This window comes from Zalophus californianus, chromosome 2, assembly GCF_009762305.2.
Source record: "Zalophus californianus isolate mZalCal1 chromosome 2, mZalCal1.pri.v2, whole genome shotgun sequence".
Classification (NCBI taxonomy): domain Eukaryota; kingdom Metazoa; phylum Chordata; class Mammalia; order Carnivora; family Otariidae; genus Zalophus; species Zalophus californianus.
In genome coordinates this window covers 40,404,477-40,426,982 of record NC_045596.1, presented here as the reverse complement: position 1 = coordinate 40,426,982, position 22,506 = coordinate 40,404,477, and the positions used below count along the sequence as shown (strand labels likewise).

Below are 22,506 nucleotides of genomic sequence, written 5' to 3'. Positions count from 1 at the left end.
ATTTTTGCATCTTATATTCTCTTGCCTTTTTAAAATTCTGAGCAACTACCTTACCAAATCTCAAACCTAAGTTCCTTTACCATACATATCCTTTACCCCCTAGTTCTAGATGCTTGATATAGTTGGAAAAGGACACATGACTAAGTTTGGATCTACTCAGCAATCATTTACTTGATCCCTGAACTGGTTCTTTTCCAAGTTGGCTTCATATCATTCCTTTGAAAGATCCATACCTTGTCACAGTCCAGTTGCTTTTTGGGGTGATCTAACACACTTCCCTGACCTATTCTTTTTACTTCAGATTTTTTTCGGTGTCTGAATAAGAAATGTTTGCTTTATTTTTAATTTTTATTATGGAAAATTTTAAATTTATATAAAAACAGACAGACTAGTATAACGAACCCCCTTGTATTCATCACTCAGGTTTAATAATTATCAAATCATGGCCAAATTGTTTTTCTCCCACTGATTTCTCTCCCACTCCTGTATCATTTTAAAGCAAATCCTAGACATCATATAATTTATTTGTATTTCAGTATGTATTCTTAAAGTAGCAGACCTTCTTTTAAAAAATACAACTACAATACCATTATCACCTTTTAAAAACAGCAACAATCCCGATGTAATAAAATATCCAGTTTGTGGTCATTTTGATTCTTTTATACATTTTTAAAGCAGTTGACTTGATTGAATCAGCATCTAGATAAGCCCTCCCTTCATTGCAATTTGTTAATTTTTCTCCTAAGGTTGTCCTTGTCCTTAAAATTTGTTTGTTGACAAATTGGGTCTTTGTCCCATAGATGTGGATGCTCCTCATTACATTCCTGTGAAGTGGTTGAACATACTCCTCTGTCCTTTGTATTTGTTAGTTGGTAGTTGGATCTAGAGGCCTGCTCAGGTTCAGGTTCATTTTCTTTTTGCAAGTCTGTGTGTCTTGGCAAGTGTCTGGTGCACACAGCTTTTATTTCTCCCTCTTTTAATGTTGATTAGTTGACATTTGTGCTCAATGCTTTAGATCAGGGGATGGCAAACTTTCGCTGTAAGGGGCCTGATAGTGTGTATTTTACCCACTGTGGGCCATCTGGTTTCCTCTGATGTGACTACTGACTTTGCCCTTGAAATGGGAAAGCAGCCATAGACAAAATGTAAATGAATGGGTGTAGCTGTTTTAATAAAACTTTATTTACAAAAACAGGTGATGGACTCCCTACTTTAGGTCTGTTAAATAATTAGGGGTTGCAAGATAGTGATGTGTTAATACTATAGCTTTACTGTTCATTTATCATGTGAAATCTATAAAGAGAAACCGTTCCTCATGTACTATTTGTTACCTAGTTGTATAGTTTGTATAGGAAAGGTTGGAGAAAAGCTTGATAGTTTCCCCTGGCTTACCAATTTCAAAACAATGAGTTGTTTATATCAGCCTTCTGCAATAGTGATCAGTTAGGGTTGCCCCTTCTCCCCTAGATTCATTATGGACTCTTAGATTTAAACGTAACAGATTATTTTTATTGATGCTTGAATTATTTAAACTTTGGTCAGTGGGAGCCTTTTAAAGTTGCTTACTGAGTTATTTTGACATGACTCTAGTAGTTTTTGATAGCTTCTTGATTATCTGGTATGACAGGGAGTTCCAGGTACATCATGTACATTTCCTCCCTACACCTGGTATCCCTGGACCTGAGGGACCCTGATTCCTTTACTGGGGAATAGGATTTTAAGACTATACTCTGGGCTCTAGGGGTTCTCATTTCTAATGGATTGATTATTGTTTCTAGGTATTTTCAGTAGTCAAAATTAGGGGAAAAGTTTTTTCTTTTTTTTTTCCAGATAGAGAACCTCATGAGTTCATACTGATCCTTCCAGTTCTGTTTCAGCTCTATAAGATTTTTGCTCAATCTTTTTTTATTTTACATCTGTCTTTTTCTCAGCTAAGAATCCTGGTTCCCAGTGACACCAGGAATGATACAATTAGAACATTTCATAATTCCTCATTTTGAGTACCCCTGTGTGTTATACACACAGCAGTCTTAGAATAGCAGTACCAGTGTTAAAGCTTTCTGTCTTCTTTTGCTCAACATTTTGTCTGTGAGATTTATCAGTGTTGTGTAAAACAGTAGTGTTTTTTTTTCATAGCTGTGTAGTATTCCATTTGTGTGAAATGCCACAATCTGTTCTCTAGTTGTGGATGTTTGAGTTGCTTTTAGTTTGGGATAATTATGAATAAAGTTGCTGTGAACATTTTTGTTCATGTCTTTTGGTGGACATAGGTGCTTTTTTTCTTGGATATGTACCTAGGAATGGAATTTGTAATTCTGTTTAGTCAAAGTACTGTGTGTATTAGTTATCTATTGCTGTGTAACAAATCACCCCAAAACTTAGTGGCTTAACACAGCGAACCTTATCTCAGTTGCTGTGGGTCATTTTCTGTAGGGTGCAGCATAACTGGGTGCCTCTAGTGCAGGGTCTCTCATAAAGCTGCAATCTCAGTGTCAGCTGGGGATGCATTCATCCCAAGACTCAGTTGGAGGGGGCACAAAGGAAGGCCAGTTAGGGGTCACCTGGTGGAAAACACTGAGGTGCCAGTTTCCAGATAACAGGAAGCAGTGCATGAAGGATCCTGAGGCAGGGAAGAAGTTGAACTTCTAGAAAACGAAAAGGCCTGCTTGACTGGCATGGAGGGAGGAGGGGTGGAGGGCCTTGAGATATGCAATACGGTTTTCTTTGTAAAAACAATCACTCTGGCTGGGGTGGGGGGAATGCTTAGGAGGGGATCATGCAAGTTGATCAGGAGGCTGTAGTAGTATTTGTGAAGAGTGTTGGTCTCCCATTTGCTCAGTTGTGAAATTCTTTGAGTTCTACTTCAGTGCTTTGTCCGTGCCTCCCACAGGCTTCGTTCAGGAAGTTCTCTCTTGACTACTCCAGTAGGTTTTTACAAACTGGTCCTGCTCTTTCAGGCTTTCTTCCTATCTGCTTCAGAAGGTAACTTTTAGAAATCACAGGTCTGTTCATGTCACTTCCTTTCTCAAAAACTCATGGCGGCTCCCTGTGTTGGTTAATTTTGTGTGTCAACTTGACTGGCCAAAGGATGCCCAGAGAGCTGGTAAACATGATTTCTGGGTGTGTCTGTGAGGGTGTTTCCAGAAGAGATTAGCATGTAAGTCAGTAGACTAAGTAAAGAAGATCCACCCTCACCACTGTGGGTGGGCATCACCAGTCCTCCCAGGATCCAGATAGAACAAAAAAGCAGAGAAAGGGTGAATTTGTTCAAGCTCCTTGTGCTGGGACTTCCATCTTCTGCTGCCCTCAGACATTTGAGCTTTAGGTTCTTGGGCCTTCAGAGTCTGGGACTTACACACAGAGCAACCCCCTGCCCTCCTGACCCCCACCCCGACCTTTGGCCTCAGACGAGAGTTATGGGGGTTATATCATCGACCTCTCTGGGTCTCAATTCCCCGTGGGACTTCTACCGAATTACACCACTGGCTTTCCTGGTTCTCCAGTTTGCAGATGGCACATCATGGGACTTCCATAATCACTTGAGCTCATTCCCACAGCAACTCTCTTACATCTCTCTCTCTATATCCTATTGGTTCTGTTTCTCTGTAGTCTCTGAACCCTGACTAATACACTCCCTCATTGTGGAAAAATGAAAGCCCACCTGAAATTGGAGGCTCTGTCATTTTCTTTAAGCTTCCAAGTGAGACTACTTTCCTTTAGACAACCAAACTGATATGTTTCTGCCTCTTTTCTTTAGCTCATGTTCATCTTCTGTCATGACATCTCTGCTTCTGGAACCCTGTCTTCTCTCTCTTTTCCCTAAAGGCTCTCCTCAGATCCTAACTATTCCCCAATCCTCCTTAAATCTCCTCAGTCAGGTTGACTTTTAACCCACATACTCTATTTCCCTTTTTGATATGTCAATTCTAAAATTTGTCACAGTGTCTGTTGTATTAGAAATACCCATGTATTTATTTGGAGTGCAAAGAAGTGTGTATTTTTTATTTTTGTAACTGATAACTCAATAGACATTTGTTGAATTGTATGAAATTAGGGAGCATTCAATGTGGTAGATCACTTATCAGAATCTCTTGTAAAAGAGACAAGTCTCAAGTACAATTTAAAAAATATCTTGTATTAAACCTTCAGGTATAGGAAAATCTTACTTCCCTTTTGAAATGGTCTTTACAATTCAGTGAACACCAAGTAATACTTAAACTGTCTCTACTAGTTTGACGAAAATATGTTTATATGGCAATATCAGGGAGCTCTTATGACTTCCGGTGAAGAGGGAGGGAAATGGCATATTTAGAGCATTCAGTATTTGATGTCCATGGTGGGGAGAATGGCCAATAAAATCATGACTGTGTAGTATATCTAAATCTCTTCTTTTACCTGAGGTATCTTGTGGACTAATCTTCCACTTGGCTAATTTTTTTAATCAGGTTTCTTGCTAGGTTGAATGCACTAGTCTGCATGTTGACGAATACTAGTATACTTGATTCTCCTATGTGATTTTGTTTATATATCAGGGCCAGCCAGCATGTTTCTTTTGGGAAGAGTACTATCATTTACTGCTTGCAAACTTGCAAAAATGATTTTCTGTGTTACATCTTTTTTTTTATTCTTACAGGTCGTCTTTCTTATTTCTTTCTTCTTTCCTCTCCCTATCTCCCTTTCCTCCTGTAAATGAGGTTAAGTCACTTTGTCTGTTAATATAGCTTAGTATTGTGTAACTGTACTACATACACTGTGCTACCTTCTCATCTGAGGTCATTTCTCTGTAATTATAATGGAAAGGGGGTTTATTGTAGATTTGTTTTACATGGGACTTTTCTGATATTAATGTAAGCTTTAGTCTTTTTGGATCACCTCTTGTGTTTTTTGTTTTCTTACATATTGATGCAATAAAATGATTGGGAGATGATAATTTTAATAATTCCATCCTGAATGGGATTTCTTTTTATCATTGGAAATGCAGTGGGGACTAAACCTTTTAAACCTATTTTAAAAGTAAATTTCCTAAAGTGACGTTTCACAGTTTTGGTGTTTCAGCAATAGTAACTCAAGAGAAGTGTTTTGTTTGTATTATTTTAAGGTAAAAATATCTTCATGGAAATTTTTAGTGAGCTTGCTTAAGATGAAATTGGGACATTAAGTCTTAGTTTCTGCAGTATCATTTTTTAAAAAAAAAATTACTTTGAAACCTTAACTGGGGCAGGTGGTTATAGCTGAGAATCAAATCATCATTTGGTAGTGTGATCTTCAATCATATTGCATTTAGTTTGGAGTGATGAAAGTTTTTATTTTTAAAACCGAGAATCTATAAAACAAAAATGTTCCATGCAGCTCATGGTTTGACAGGTTTATGAAAAGCTTAAGTAATAAAATTGTCATAAGTGAAATATTGCATTCCACATAGGATTTATGTAACTAGTAGCAAGGGTGAAAAACCTCGTGAGGTGGGAGAGTGACTCAGTTCCTTGCTTTGCACTCTCCACTTCTGTTTCCTCTCTCCTTTCCAATCCTCCATGAGAATTCCGGCTTCCAATACAATTGCAACCTTAATCCAGAAGCCCAATCTATTAAAAGATAAGCATTGTTATTTTGTAATGAGTCCCATTTGTGCCACATTGTAACTTTCTGCAACACTCTCCTTGTAGGACAGTTGAGGAGGGATGGTCCTAGAACTGGATGAATCTCAGATGCCATAAGGTCATAGATCTGTCTTATTCACTGTTTGTGTCCTTCACTACCTCGCTTGATAAACCGTCAGGCTCAGTAAAGGTAGTAGAATTATGTCTACTTTTATTTATTATACTCTACATGGCATTAAGTTTTTAGAAAGCTTAAATTTTTTTCTTTCCTTTTTTGTTTTATTATAATAAATCTTCCAGTTAGTATTTACATCTAACCGCCTTATGATTTGGATGTATATCAAGATTCTTAAGAAGAGGAGCATAATCTAAATTGAGACGTTTGTTCAGAGACAGCATTCCAGGGGTATTATTCTGATGACCCTGAACTCTCCACTAAACTGAGCCAGGGACCAAGTACTGTCTCAGCATAAAGCAGGAATAAAGGAAAAGGGGCATAGCAGGGACTAGGAGAAAAAGGGTGAGTTCAGTGGAGTGGGGGAAAGTTTCATTTTAAACCACAGCTGTGGCAATTGATACTTGTATACTTTGTCAGGTTTTCTCTATAAATGTAGAGACTGCTAACTGAATTTTGCAGCTGATTGAATTATCACCAGTGTTTAAACTGAGCATCCATCTTTGGGAAACATTTTAGGTTAAAGATTATTTTAAGAACTCTGGCTAAAGCAGAGGAATGTCACTTTCCTTTATAAAGTTCTTCTAGGACTTTTAAATTAATAGTAAGACATTAACAGAAGAAGATTGAATTTAGTCTTAAAATAAGCGACGAATCTCTGTGATTTGTTGGCCATAATATAATTTCTCCTTTCTCCCTCTTTTTTAAACTTTTTAAAAAAAATCAATTTCTAGTTTCATATCACTGTGGTTAGAAAAGATGCTTGATGGGATTTCAGTCCTCTTAAATTTATTCAGACTTGCTTTGTGGCTTACCATATGATCTATTCTAGAGGATGTTCCATGTGACTTGAGAATGTATATTCTGTTGCTTTTGGATGGGGTGTTCTGTTAAGTCTGTCTGGTCTAACGTCATTTAAGGTTGATGTTTTCTTATTAAGAGATAATAATGGATATGGATACATGGATACAATGGATAATGTATCCATTGATGTAAGTGGGCTATTCAAGCTGTTATAGTATGGCTATTTCTCCATTCATATTTGCTAATGTTTGCTTTATATATTTGGATGCTCCTATATTAGGTTCATAAGTATTTACAAATGTTATATCCTTCTGTTGGATTGACCCCTTTATCATTATATAATGCCCTTTGTCTCTTCTTCTCTTCTTGCAATCTGTGTTTTGAAGTCTGTTTTTTCTGATGTAAGTATAGCTACCCCAGCTTTCTTTTAGTTTCCATTTATATGGAATACCTTTTTTTTTTTTTTTTTTTTTTTAGTGTGTGCTCGCGTGTGGCGAAGAGGGGAGGGGCAGCAAGAGAGGGAGAGGGAAAGAGAGAATCTTAAGCAGGCTCCATGCCCAGCTCAGAACCCGAGGCAGGGCTTGATCCCAGGACCCTGAGATCATGACCTGAACAGAAAACAATAGTCAGATGCTTAACCACCCTGGTTCCCCTGGAATATCTTTTTCTATCCCTTCACTTTAGTCTGTATGTGTTCTTACATCTAAGGGAGTCTCTAGTGGGCAGCATATAGGTCTTGTGTTTTAATCCATTTAACCACTCTGTCTTTTGATTGTAGTATTTAGTCCATTTATATTTAAAGTGTAGTTATTGATAGGTATGTACTTATTGCCGTTTTGTTAATTGTTTTTTGGCTGTTTTTGTAGTTCGTCTGTGTTCTTTCTTTTCTTGCTCGCTTTGTGGTTTGATGACATTCTTTAGTGGTATGCTTATATTCCTTTTTCTTTATGTTTTGTATATTTACTGTATGTTTTGTAGTTAAGGTTAGCCTTAACTGTAACAACTTATATATACTTATATCTATAACAGTCTATTTTAAGTTGATAAAATAGTTGCCAACTTAAGTTTGATCGCATTTGCTCAACATTTTTACTCCTCCCCCGCATGTTTTTGATGTCACATTTTACATCTTTTTTTTTCTTTCTTTCTCTTTTAATCTTCTCCCTTCTCCAACTCTCAAAAAAGTACCCAGAGATTAAATGCAGGGAAGCTCAAAGAGCGAAGGTAAGCCAGCCCAGGATTAGCAGGCTCCCTCCCACAGGGGCCAAAGTCTGGGCACTGGGGTCTCCACTCAGAGCCTGGTAGTAAAAGCTGGTGCGGAATAAGGTGTTTCCAGAGGCTAGCAGTAAGTGGGGCACCCCCAACAGGGCCAGGCTGTATAAGAAGTGGTGTTTGTTGGCCTTTTCAAAGAGCTCCTTCCCATAGGCATCTGGAAACCGGGTGCTTTGCACCTCGTAGGAGGCCAAGCCTAAGGCCCTGGCTCTGGACGAGGCACCAAAGCAGGAGAAAGCAGTCCATGGCAGTGGGTGGTCATGCGCTGAAAGAACCTACATCTTTTTATCTTTTGTATCCCTTAATTAATTATTGTACTCGTAGTTATTTTTACTACTTTTGTCCTTTTAAGGTTAATCATAGGTGATGAATCTATTATTTTTTATTATATTTATCTTCCCAGTGAGATTTACTCTTTGATATGTGTTCCTTTACTGATCAGTGCTCTTTCTTTTCAGCTTAAAGAGGTCATTTTGACGTTTCTTGTAAGGCTGATTTAGTGGTGATAAACACCTTCGGCTTTTGCTCATCTGGAAATCTCTCTCCAATTCTGAATGGTAACTTTGCTTGATTGGAAGTTTTCTTCTTTTCAGCATTTTGAATTTATTATGTCACTCTCTTTTGGCCTGCAAACTGTCTGCTGAAAAATGTATTGATAGTCTTACAGGGGTTCCCTTTTACAAAACAAGTTATTTTTCTCTTGCTGCTTGTCTCTTTGGGTTCTTCTTATTTGGAACTCTGGGCATCCTGGGTCTGGATGTCTGTTTCTGTCCTCAGGTTAGGGAGGTTTTTCAGCCATTCTTTTTTCAAATGAGATTTCTGTCCCTTTTTTCCTTTTCTTCTGGGAGACCTGTAATGAGAATGTTAGTCAATTTGATGATGTCCCGTAAGCCCCTTAAGCTATCTTCACTTTTTTTTTTCATTCTTTTTTTCTACTTGCTGCTTTGATTGGGTGAGTTCTACTGCCTTGTCCTTGAGTTTACTTATCCTTTCTTCTGCTTCATCTAGTCTGCTGGTGAACCCCTCTCTTGTATTTTTCAAGTTCAGTTACAGTGTTCATCAACTCTGGGACTTGTTTAGTACTTCCTATATTTTCCATCTCTTTGTTGGAGTTCTGTGTTCATCCATTCTTCTCCCCAGTTTGGTGAGCATCTTTATGCCCATTACTTGGAACTCTTTATCAGGTAGATTACTTATCTCTGTTGTCATTAAGGGTTTGTTTTTTTTTTTCCTGAGGTTTTTATAAGAGCTACATCTTGGCTCTGTTCCATCTGGTGAAAGTCCTTCAGGATCCCCATCATATCTGCAAAGCTGCTGGCCTTGGACAGAGAGACACAGTCATCCTCTTCAGACGAGCCGTAGGGAGCCTTGTGTTCTGGCTTGCAGTAGGGCTGAATAGGGCTGGCTGAACAAATCAGGGGGACTGATGGAAGCTCAGGGACCTCTACCTTGGTCTCCTTGGGGATGTCACTAATGACAAGGGAAGTTGTACAGTGGGTTGAGGATCCTAAAACAAGGTAAGGGAGAAGAGAAATTTAAACTTCTGGAGATAAGACATCTGTTGTTAATGAACCCAAAGCTGTATCAGCTGCCAGTGTCTTAGCAGTCTGGCTGTGCAGGTGGCTCAGCTCATCTTGCAGTTCTGTGGTGTGGCTTAGGGCACTGGCAGGGCTGGCTTCTTCAAGGTCAGCAGCCTCTCCTCGGACCCCTGCAGGTTGAGCACTGAGGCATTGCACTGCATGACAATCTGAGGCTCGGATTCCAGGTATGCCTCAGGGGCTGTGTGTCACTTCTGACCCGGGCATATGTCTCTTCTTCATCTGCAGCTATCCAGGCAATGTCCTCCAGAGTAGGGACATAGGTCGGACATGTTGGGCAGGGTCTCGAAGGGTGCCCAGGGACATGGCTTTCAGGGACAGGTTGGTCCCAGTTCTTCTCACTAAACTGTGCGTAACCCCATGTAGCTTGTCTTGCCAGATCGGGATGCCACATTGGCTTCCATTCCTGATATTTCAAATGGTTCCTGCACTTGAAGGACAGGGCAGCTCTGGGAGCACGGGTTGGCTGGAAGCATGACTCCTTTATATCAGGCCATCTTAAGGAACACGAGATTTCTCTTCCTAATGGCTGCTTCTACCACAGCAGACTTATACCCCCCATTTTTTTTTACTTTCGATAAGGCAGATTTATTCTTTATGAAATAATTAACACACAGTTTACCTAACTATGCTTAAATCTTTTTTGAGAGGTCTCTAGCTTTTGTTCTGAGGTTCAGAATCAATATAAAAACATTGAAATCATAATTACATTTTAGGTTGAGAACTTTATTGCATAGAACTCCATATAACGGCTTATTCTGCTTTTTCTTTTAGAAAGATAAAGAATCCAGATGAGCAGTATTCTTAGTTCATTTAGTAGCTTTGTCAGTTTCCATAGCTGCAAAGTTGAACATTTACAGAAATTATGGGTTTGTTTGGGTTAAAATGAAGTGATGTGTGTAAAGCACCTAACCTAGTTCCTTTTGCATAGTAGGCCCTCAGTAATTAGTGGTTGTTATTGTTATTCTTATTGGCTCCTTAATTAATTTGGATTTCTAGGGTACCATTTCTTTGGGTACAGTGAACCAATTCTGAATTCTACCCTCCTATATTTGTAATTTGTTTAGACTGACTTAACTGCTGTGAAGAATAAAGCCTATTGGTGGAGTAGGGTGGGCCCAGTTTTGGGACTTTTGTGTGCAATCCTTTTAGAGTTACTGGATGTACTGGAATGTGAAGGATTAAGCTTTGTGGCATGTTCTATATGGTCATCCATGGTGACCAAACTCATTTGGAATGTTGTTTTGTTACTAACTTTGAAATGTGTTATTTTCCATACAGAGGATTTTGATCTGAATAAATTGCTTATTATTATCTTTTATAAATTTCTAGAGCGAGAGGACCTGTCAATCAGTGTAAACTTACCCTACACAATACTTCCTTTCATCAACATGGGGAGGAGGCATCTCCAAGATAACCATTTCTGGGATAAAGCCAGGCACCGTTGTGTAACTAGGATGGTATGGGATAGCACCCAGCTTCAGAGCTTGTCACACAGGGAAGTTCTGGCTTACAGGCCTACAGTCATGTTTTTTTGAGCCTTAACAGGTTACTTAAATGGTTGGTTTTTTGTTTTTGTTTTTTAATCAACAGCTAGCCAGCTCCTCAAAAGAGAGGCCAAAAGCTGTTTGTAGAGTTGTAGTTGTCGATACAGTGAGTCTTCTGGCCACTGGTGAGACCCACTTACTCGGAGAGGTCTTTCCTGTCCCCTCTTCTCCTTAAACTGATGATTGTCTCCCTTGTTTGTACCTGATTGTAGCTTGAATGTATTTAGGTAACTTTTGTCAAAGCACCTGAAACTGGTCATCACGCACGTCTCTCTTCTGGCTGGTCTGTAAGCTCCTGGATGGTGGTGGTGGTGTCTGTGAAGGTACCACTTAGTGCAGATCCTGGGAGCTAAGGGTTGACCATTAGTCATTGTTAAGTGCATGTCTCCCTGTTGCTTGTGGAGACTCCTCATTAACTGGCTTAATAATATCGTTGGATGTTATCTCTAACAATTCTTCAATGAAAGACTTGAGAGAAGCTAGTCCCATCCCGTATCTTGTACCACCCCCATCATACCCATTCTTACTGCAAATTCTCTATTTCCTTTATTTCTTTCAACGGACATTTCAAGTCCTTCTCCATGAAGCTTTTTCAAGGTATGTTTAATTTTGGTTGTTGTAGTTAAAATTTAGAAATCCGGGAAAAGGTGAGAAATGTTAACCAGAACTGGAAATTTGGAATTGCTCATTAAAATACATTATTCTTGAGACGCCTGGGTGGCTCAGTCGTTAAGCGTCTGCCTTCGGCTCAGGTCATGATCCCAGGGTCCTGGGATCGAGCCCTGCTTTGGGCTCCCTGCTCAGTGGGGAGCCTGCTTCTCCCTCTCCCCTCCCCCTGCTTGTGTTCCCTCTCTCGCTGTGTCTCTTTCTGTCAAATAAATAAATAAAATCTTTAAAAAAAATACATTATTCTTTTAGGGGTGCCTGGGTGGTACAGTCGGTTAAGTGTCCAACTCGGTTTCGGCTCAGGTCATGCTCTCAGGATCCTGAGGTCAGCCTCCGTGCTTAGGGCAGAGTCAGCTTGAGATTCTCTCTCCCTCTGCCCCTCCCATTCGTGCTCTCTCTCTCCCCCAAATAAATATGTAAATCTTTAAAAAAAAATACATAATTCTTTTAGTAGTGAAAACATATTTGTAAACATTTTCCTCAGCTAAAAATCAGAGATTATTAATTATGTTAAATTTTTGATTCTTTTCCTAAGTAATTCAAAACCTCAAAGTAATAGGAATTTTAGGTAGATCTAATGGAAAGAAGGTGAAAGTTGTATCATAATTTTCAGATTTTCATGAGGAAGGGGTCTTTTGTTGCATCACATGGCATTTTATAATATCCTATAAAAGGTATAAGGATTGGCTTTGTTGTCCTTATTTAGAAAAGGTTTTTTTAAAAAGATTATATATTTTAGAGAGAGAGAGAGTGTGAGAGAGCAGGGAGAGGGGCAAAGGGAGACGGAGAGAGAGAATCCCAATCCCAGGCCGACTCTGCATTGAGCATGGAGACATGTGGAGCTTGATCTCAGGACCCCAAGATCATGACCTGAGCCAAAATCAGGAGTTGACTACTTAACCAACTGAGCCACCCAGGTGCCCCTATAAAAGGTTTTATTGGGATTTAAAATTGAAAGTCCTTTATGTAGGTTTTTTCCTCCCCTCACTTCAATTAAACTGTAATAATGTATTGAAAGTTAACATAGAGAGAGAGAGAGAGAGAGAGAGGCAGAAACTTTGATGTCATTGAAATTTTTTTTGGAGAAAAACTACCTAAGACAAAAGCAGAGGAGATCCTTTGAACCATGAACTGGTGAACTTTGGAGTACTATAAATCATGGTTGAATTATGAAAGTTTTATATTGCCCAGTCATCTGTTATTTTTTTGTTTGTACGGGGCCTATGTTTTGCTAATTTCTTTACTAATTAGTATCATTAAGCAGGAAGAGAAAAAAAAGTATGATTGAAACTAAAAGTGTTTCATTTGATTCTGAGTTTTAGAATAATTTTACAGTGAATTGTTTTATACCTTTATGGACAACGTAACAAGAATAGTATTTGCTTTGTGACGTAGATATTATATATACAGATACATATGTAGACATACGCAGTATATATTTTAACATTTTTATGCTTATGAGTTTTCAAATAACATATGATAGCATTGATTTTTTTTATACTTAATACTATGTAGACAACATACACTTAATGATGGAAACCTTTACATTTATGCTTAGTTTGCATATTATTAGTTGAATTTATTTTTTTAAGATTTTATTTATTTGACAGAGAGAGACACAGTGAGAGAGGGAACACAAGCAGGGGGAGTGGGAGAGAGAGAAGCAGGCTTCCCGTGGAGGAGGGAGCCCAACGTAGGGCTCGATCCCAGGACCCCGGGATCACAACCTGAGCCAAAGGCAGATGCTCAACGACTGAGCCACCCAGGCGCCCCAGTTGAATTTAATTTTTATTTAATGCTTTATTATTTTTATGAAAGCCAGTTTGGTAGGCACTGTGAGAGATGAAACGATGAATTTCTTTAGAGACTCATACTCTCAGAGCCAATTCTTAGAACCATAGAATTTTATTATTTTTTTAAAGATTTTATTTATTTATTTCACAAAGAGAGACCCAGCAAGAGAGGGAACACAAGCAGGGGGAGTGGGAGAGGGAGAAGCAGGCTTCCCGCTGAGCAGGGAGCCCAATGTGGGGCTCGATCCCAGGACTCTGGGATCGTGACCTGAGCCAAAGGTAGATGCTTAACCAGCCATAACCACAGAATTTTAAAACAGGAAGAAATGTAAGACATTATCTTCTCGTGGATGTGTGTGTGTGTGTGTGTGCTCGCAAGCAGCAGTCTTCTGATTCCAACCCACTTCAGTGTCTTCTGTCCCCCATCTCCCCATCCTCCCAGACATGTAATAATGTCATTTTCTGTGCAGGGGAGAGAGTTCAAGTAGGCAGATGATTGGCTGACATGAAATGTGTAGCTTGTCAAGTACTCTCTTCCATCTCCTTTGTTAGTAAGCAGGAGGCGATGCAGGCCATTTTTTAAGTATAGGGATTTAAAAACTATGAACTCAAGAAATTGTTTTAGTGGGTGGTGACTAGAATATAACACTTTTTAAAAATAGTTTGGAGACTTATCAAAATGTATTGCAGATTATTATTTCAAGCGTATCCTGTAGGTGTGTGTACACACACACACACACACACACACACACACACACACACACACACACACACACACACTGGGTTGTTATATAAAATGTATTACAAGTACATTTATATATGATGTATTTTTTTACGGCAGTGAAGAGTTTGGAAACATCTCTCTAATCTGTCCATTTCACCCATGTTTTAAACTTGGGGAGCAGCCACTGATACACTTATCCCTAGATAGCTGAGTTATTCTTTTTGCAGTGCTCTCTTGCTATCATGACCTGACATCAAGGTAAACTGTTTTCTATGCAGGTAGAAATATACACAGGTGATATTTTACCACAGTTCATCTGAATAAAAGACATGCAGTGAGGTAGGGTTTTTTTGTTTTGTTTTTCTTTATTACACTGCCTCCGGGTACAAAAAACACTTCGGTACAAAAAACCACTTTGGTGGATCTGTTAATCTGTAAGTGTTGTTTACGATGTGCCTAACTTGGTACCAAGATGTGATTTAAGCACCAAGAGAATTTGGATTATTTAATGCTAGTACATAATAAAACTACTTATCAAATATTCATGTGGGCACATACAGAGGCATAATTGTATTTTTGTCATGCACAATATAAATACTAATATTGTTTTGGAGAATCAGCATGGTATGCTGAAGCCATGGTTTGGAAAAAGGCATTGTAGTATATTTTTATCTGTGGGAATTACTGGCAAGTATAACTGAGAGATTCTAAATACTGTAGTTGTTTACTTCCCTTTCGAATTTGGCTTAAATATGTTTGGTCTTTTTTTTTAATCATTGAATTATTCTGTAAGACCTATGGTACAAGCTAAACTTATAATTGTTTTATAGATTTTAATAATTATATATTTTATTTTTTTTTAAACATTTTATTTATTTGAGAGAGAGAATGAGATAGAGAGAGAGAGCATGAGAGGGGGGAGGGTCCGAAGGAGAAGCAGACTCACTGCTGAGCAGGGAGCCCGATGCGGGACTCGATCCCGGGACTCCAGGATCATGACCTGAGCTGAAGGCAGTCGCTTAACCAACGGAGCCACCCAGGCGCCCCAATAATTATATCTTTTAAAGATTTAAAAACAATTTCTTCCACCAAAGATAATTTAAAAAATAATTAAACAGAGAATAGCAGAATGAATGTTCATGTGCCCATCCTCAGCTTCAACATTTATCAGCTCTTTGTTACCTCTTCCCACTCCCTTTCTCCAGTTCCCAGGTAGTTTGATGCAATTTGGTCATGAAACATCATCCATAAATATTTCAGGATGTGTTTCTGAAAGACCAGGACTTCATTTGTAGACCTATAAAGTAGAATCTTTACCTTTTGGGGAAGGTACTGAAGTTCTGAATACTCCAGTTGTGTTGGGGATGTTAGGGTGATATAAAGGGAATGTGAGATACTTTAAATGGGCTAAATTAAAAAAGTGAAATACCTGATAAGCAGTTGTGCCAAAAAAACAATAGAAAAGTAACAGTGAAAAAGCAAATTAATATCTTTAATATCTTTTAAGCGCCCCCTGGAGAAAAAGGAGGAATCAGCATTTTTTTTTTTTTTTAAGATTTTATTTAGTTGACAGAGACACAGCGAGAGAGGGAACACAAGCAGGGATAGTGGAAGAGGGAGAAACAGGCTTCCCGTGGAGCAGGGAGCCCGCATGATGCGGGGCTCGATCCCAGGACCCTGCGATCATGACCTGAGCCCAAGGCAGACGCTTAACGACTGAGCCACCCAGGCGCCCCAGAAATCAGCATTTTTGAACACCTAGTGTGTGTCTGCATTCCATACATGTCGGTAGAGGAATGAAGCCAAGTGTATTTCACACCATTTGAGATAGAAATTGTTTCTAGATTCTTTCTTGAAGGAATTTAAAAGATGTATACAAAGACTGCCAATTAAGATATTTACTGCAATATTATAACAGTGAAGAATTGAACCTCATTCAATAATAGTGAATGATTGGGCGCCTGGGTGGCTCAGTTGGTTAAGCGACTGCCTTCGGCTCAGGTCATGGTCCCGGAGTCCTGGGATCGAGTCCCACATATGGCTCCCGGCTCAGTGGGGAGCCTGCTTCTCCCTCTGACCCTCTCCCCTCTTATGCTGATTCTCTCTCTCTCTCTCTCTCAAATAAATAAATAAATAAAATCTTTAAAAAAATAATAGTGAATGATTAAATGCATGTAATATATTTATAAAATATTATATTTTGTAATTGCTAGAAATGATACAATGTGACACCAGTTTTATAAAACATCTAGTACATATTGAAAGACCTGAAAGAAATTAACCCAGATATTAACATAAATTAGTAGCAGCTCTCTCTAGGTGTTAGAATTATGACTGATTTTTATTTCTTCATTACTTTTTTTGGAGGTGTTACACATCAGTCTGTCAGAATATGTGATGTAAATTAATAAATAATAAACATTTATTGAGTACTTACTATGTGTCAATCACTATTGAAACATTTTTCACCTTTTATACTTAATTCTCATAATAGCTGTAAGAGGTTTTATTATCCTTATTTTGTAGATGAGGCAATGGGTACACAGATTGAGTGCCTTGCCAAGTTGATTCTATCCTTCTATGTTTATTGTTTGCTGCTGCTTTTTTTTTTTTTTTTAAGTTTATTTTTTGTAGTAATCTCTACACCCACCATGGGGCTTAAACTCATGACCCCTAGATTAAGAGTCTCATGCTCTTCCGACTGAGCCAGCCAGGTGCCCATATTCTTTGCTGCTTTTTTTTTTTTTTTTTTTAAGATTTTATTTATTTGAGAGAGAGAGACACACAGCAAGAGAGGGAACACAAGCAGGGGGAGTGGGAGAGGGAGAAGCAGGCTTCCCGCTGAACAGGGAGCCCGATGCAGGGCTTGATCCCAGGACCCTGGGATCATGACCTGAGCCGAAGGCAGACACTTAACGACTGAGCCACCCAGGTGCCCCATATTCTTTGCTTCTAAATGTAGTTTTAACTCCCCAGCAATTGGAAGATACTCTAAATACTGTTCTGTTTCTCTTTTTCTTACTCTAAGATATATGGTGACTATTGTGACATATTAGTAAAAAGTGTTCTTTAACTGATGGGTAACACTTTATTTCCTGAACATACCGTGGTCATTTTCATCTGGTGCTTTGTGTTTGTTCTCTGCCTCCTGCAGCATTCTGCTCGTAGAAATAATGGTACAGTGAACATCTTTGCAAATAAATGTGTGTGTGTACTTCTGATTATCTTCCTAGAAAAAAGGTCTTAGAAGTAGAATTATTGGATCAAAGAATATAAAACATTTTAAAACTTTTTTTTTAAGATTTTATTTATTTGAGAGAGAGAATGAGAGAGAGAGAGAGCACAAGAGGGGGGAGGGTCAGAGGAAGAAGCAGACTCCCTGCTAAGCAGGGAGCCCAATGTGGGACTCGATCCTGGGACTCCAGGATCATGACCTGAGCCGAAGGCAGTCGCTTAACCAACTGAGCCGCCCAGGCGCCCCCATTTTAAAACCTTTTGATACAAATTGTGAGATTGCAGATGACAAACGATCATTCCTCCTTAAACTTAAGTTGCTTGGGGGCTATAAATTTGGGAGAAATAGATCATCTAAACATCAAGGGGAATTTGTGCTTTCATAGTTGCTCTTATAAAAGTCAGGCTTCTCTTAGAGGAAAAGAGGAGAGACAAACTTTGGAGTTTATATTGTGGCCATTTACTTTTTCATTCTGAAAAACTTAAGACTTGGATTAGCCCGGCAACCTTTTTATTGGAAATTGTTTTATAAAAATGTACAAAATACTCATATCATTTGCATGCAATTTCTTTGATATTTTACCTGGTAGGACCTCAGGGTCATACTTAGTTACGACTTCCATTCTATAATTTTAAAAATTATAGATATAAAAGGTACAGCAACTTGGTTAGAGACTGTAATGACTCTAGAAAGTATTTTAGATGTTGCATTTTTAAATAAAAAAGACATTTCCCCATTTTTTCTGTTGTTTCCCCCCCCACACTTTTCCCTAAGGAGTCACTCTTTTTGTGACAAGCAAAAACAGAAAAACATTTTGGTTAATTAGTTGATAGTTTCTGTTAAATGACTAAGGGTTTGTTGTGGTTTCTCTTGAGCATATCTTCTTCCAGAGATCCTGTAGGTGACCTTGCTTCAAAGACTAACAGAAGATTTGGGCAATGGGAGGGGGATTTTTAACTTAAGGGGGGCCAGAGAATAATTAATGAAATCAGAAAATTTCCCTGTGATGCTACCAAAGACGTTAGGATCGAGTTTTCTAGAAAGACCAATATTGATAAAAGGTAAACTGACAGCCTAGAAATTTGTGAGAGGTACAGTTGGAATAAATAGAAAACATTACATTGAAATTTGAAGGCCGCAGTATTTTAATGGAGGAAAAGTATTATTTTCTACTATGAATAGTAAAATTACAAAACTACTATAAATGGCAGAGATAGAAAATAAACAGGAGGATTTTTATCAGGGGTTCTTAACCGATGATTAGTGATTGGATTAGAAAGTTCATACATTGCAAAGTTAAGGATATATGTGCGTTTTGGAAGGAGAGGCCTTCCGCAGTTTTTTTCAGATTCTCAAAGGAATGACTCCAAAAAACTCAAGCTCCTATTAGAGTGTAAGTCTCATGACGTCAGGGATTTTTGTCTGTTTTATTCACTGCTCTGTCCCTGATTCCTGGCATGCCAGTCTGCTTAATAAGTATCTGTTGAATGTATGATTTTAGTACATTTATGTATGGCATAGTTATAATAATAGATTTGTAGAAGTTAGAGATTGGAATACATTCCAGATTTAGTGAGGTTGATGTCTTACTGGTCTGCTTCTACATTTATTTAAAATTTTTCTCTTGGGGATGCCTGGGTGGCTCAGTGAGTTAAGTATCTGTCTTCTGCTCAGGTCGTGATCCCAGGGTTCTGGGATTGAGCCCCATGTCGGGCTCTCCCTGCTCAGTGGGGAGCCTGCTTCTCCCTCTCCCTTTGCCTGCTGCTCCCCCTGCTTGTGCTCTCTCTCTCTCTCTCTGTCAAATAAATAAATAAAATCTTAAAAAATAAATAAAATTTTTCTCTTGGTGTTTAAATCTAGGTAAGTAAGTAGAACATTTGTTTGATACTTTTGTGATTGAATTCCTTTTTTTTTTCTAAGCCAACATGGAAATGTAATAGGAAAATTATTCTAAACCATATATATTCATCAGTATATCAGAAAATGTTGTGTCCTGGTGCTGTTTTTGTTTGATTCAATGAATGAAACCTTTGTACAAAACCTCCCCTTAAATTTTTGAATGGAAAATTTTGCCAGTTGTTTTCATTAGATCAAGTAGTATGATAACAACTGCTATTCTGGCTAAAAATGTAAAATCAACAAAATGTTGACAAATTTACCCGCAGAGAACGTTGCTTTATCAGCAAGAAATTTAGATTTTTTTTTTTTTTTTTTGCAGTGAAGCTGTATTTTAGCTCAGTACCATTATACAGCATTTTTAGCAGGTAATATAGCATATACTGTGATTACATTAGTCAGCGTAATAAGTTTCTCTACTCTTTAAAATTGAAATTTGGGAGAAGGTTAAAAAGAATGACAGACGGGTAAAATGCAAGCCCGCTTTACAAATTGTAAAAACGATAGCATTTCTAAAATAGAAAAAGTGAATTTCTAAAAATTGAACTATGATGGAAGCTGTAGATTTTATGAATCATCAATTTTCTTTCTTAAAGGGACGATTGTAAGTTTTTTATATTAATGATTTTTACCAGTCAGACATAAAAGATATGTGAATAATTATTTGCTGCCTGCACATGATTATATGTGAGTAGATTTTTCATGCTTTATAAAATTTTTGGCAGATTAAAAAAATTACTGGATTTTATATTTTCCATAATTGTTTTGCTACTGTGAATAGGAGCTGTGATTATTCTAAATTTATTTGAAAATGATCACATCCTTATTCTAAAAGGCTGTCAAAACATTTGAATCATTTTGGTCTTTTGCATCATTTTAAGAGGCCTTGTGAGATTCCCAGAATAATTTTAATAGAAGGACAGGAATTTGCCCTCATAGATTACATATCTTGAAATCTGGTTTCTTTCTTTAATTGAAATATGATGAATTTCTAGTCACTACATCTCTTAGTATTGAAGCACAGTTGACCCTTGAACATCACAGGTTTGCAAGTTTGCGGGTCTACTTAGACGTGGATTTTTGTGAATAAATGCAGTACAGTACTGTAAGTGTAGGTTTTCTTATGATTTCCTTAACATTTTTCTCCTTATTGTAAGAATACAGTATGTAATACATATAACCTACAAAAGACGTGTTAATCAACTGTTATTGGTAAGACTTCCAGTCAACAGTTGGCTCCTAGTAGTTCAGTTTTTGGGGAATCAAATTATAAGCAAATTTTTGACTGTTCAGAAGTCAGCCCCCTTTAACCCCCATGTTGTTCAAGGGTCAACTGTGTAAGTGTCAAATACATTTGGAAGTCAAATTTAGAGTTTTGAGTTGGAATCTTTGAAGTAACTTAGCCTAATCTTTTTACCCAGTGGGATAACCATTTCTGTGGCATTTTCTAACAGCTTTTACCTTAAAAACAGTAAGCAGGGACTTCCATTTCTTTATGAAGCAGACCTTTTATCAATTTTGTAATAATTAAGTTATTCTTTATGTTGGGTTCAAATCTACTTTGTGCTAGACACCATAACTGCCTTGTTCTCCTTTTCAAATTATGAAGTATACAGACAAATGTTAAGAATATTATAATGAACATCACTGAGATTCATTTACTCTTAATTTTTGCTCCGTTTGCTTGAGAGTATTTTCTGTTTCATTGTGTATCAGAGACATATACTTCAAGTGTCTTAAGATACATTTAATTTGTAGATTTCTGTTCTTTATAATTCTAGTGATTCTGCTTGGAAAGGAAATGAGGTTAACGTGCTATCTGAACACCCATTTAACTTTCTCTTTTACTTTTGGACTGAAGTGAAACAAGGCTGTCCTTGGAGGACCTCATTTGACCTGAGATCCTCCCAAGCGCCAGAGCTGGGCCACTGTTCTCTTTATTTATTGCACATGGAAGCTTCTAGACCATTTTTCTTGCTGCAGGTTTAAAGCCTTGCTCCCTCAAAGCTTGTGCTTTTTGGCTATTTAGTTTCTTCAATGTTGTCCAATACCAGCTGACCTCTGCAAGTCACTCTTGTTTATATGACTTTTTTCTTTTAAAATAAGAAACTATAGCATTGATTACATGTACACTATGACCACAGTTACAACCTGTTTGACCTCAACCATGTCAAAAGTAGTATTATTAAAGTAGTAATAGAAATTACTCTTTTTGTAGATAAAATATTCTCCAAATTAATCAAGTGAAAGAAGAGTTAAAATGAGTCCCATGTTAAGTAATATGTATATGGACACAAGATGGAAAAAACAATTGACATGCAGAAAGAAACCCCAAACCAAAACAAAAACAGTAAAACCCACCCCTGCTAAAAATGACTATAACCCATAATGAAGGCCAGAGATGTATAAACCAGCTATTTCCCAGGGTAACCAAAGACCTATGCTTATTTTATCAAAAGTGAAAGTTAGAAATAGGAAGGTTGTGTATCTATTAAGAAGTTATTGAAAATTCTAGACAAACACTGGCAAGTCTTAAAATGACACAGTGCTCTGACAATGTGGTTACAAGAAGAGAAAACACATTTTTATAAAAAGCATGGCATTAGCATTTGCTGTGTCTGAACAAGAAATTCAAAAGTGAAGCAAAATGAAAGACCTGGGCATGCTGGTACAAATCAGTCCTCTTTGAAGTTGTTGTAGTATTCCTAAACTGCTTTGTACTGTAGTAGTAGTTGGTTTTGCGATTTGTTGTAGTGAAAGTTTAAATTTCATGAAATACAGACTACTGTGACTGTACTACCCACTATAGGGAGAAAAGATATGCTGTTTGTCATATAAGCTTTATTTGCTATGAGGGAGAAATGAGCCCATGAACCTAAGATGATAAAAAAGTATCAAGAATTATGGCAGAATTGTAGATACCGTTTTGTTTACAGATTCAGAAATATTTGGCGGGGTAGTAAAAAATTCCAGTAAGTCTGAATGATATTGATTATGAATAGTGCATATGAATTAGTATTTTATTCATATTTACAAGTTCTTTGGCTTCAAAGATTTGGTTTTAATCATGATTTAATCAGTTATGCCTGTCAGCAAATGCAATATCATATTTTTCTAACTTGGCTAAGGGAATTTTAAATTAAGATTAAGTACAAAATTAATATTTTAGAGAGTAGTTAGTCCTTTCTCTTGGGCTGGA

General features: G+C 37.7%; 1 protein-coding gene and 1 pseudogene across 11 annotated transcripts in view; one reads left to right on the top strand and one right to left on the bottom strand.

Annotated features, from left to right (window-relative positions):
- FRYL (FRY like transcription coactivator) overlaps positions 1–22,506 on the top strand; it is a 251,574-nt gene that overhangs the window by 39,564 nt on the left and 189,504 nt on the right. The window lies entirely within an intron of this gene.
- LOC113925595 lies at positions 7,788–9,922 on the bottom strand (annotated as a pseudogene).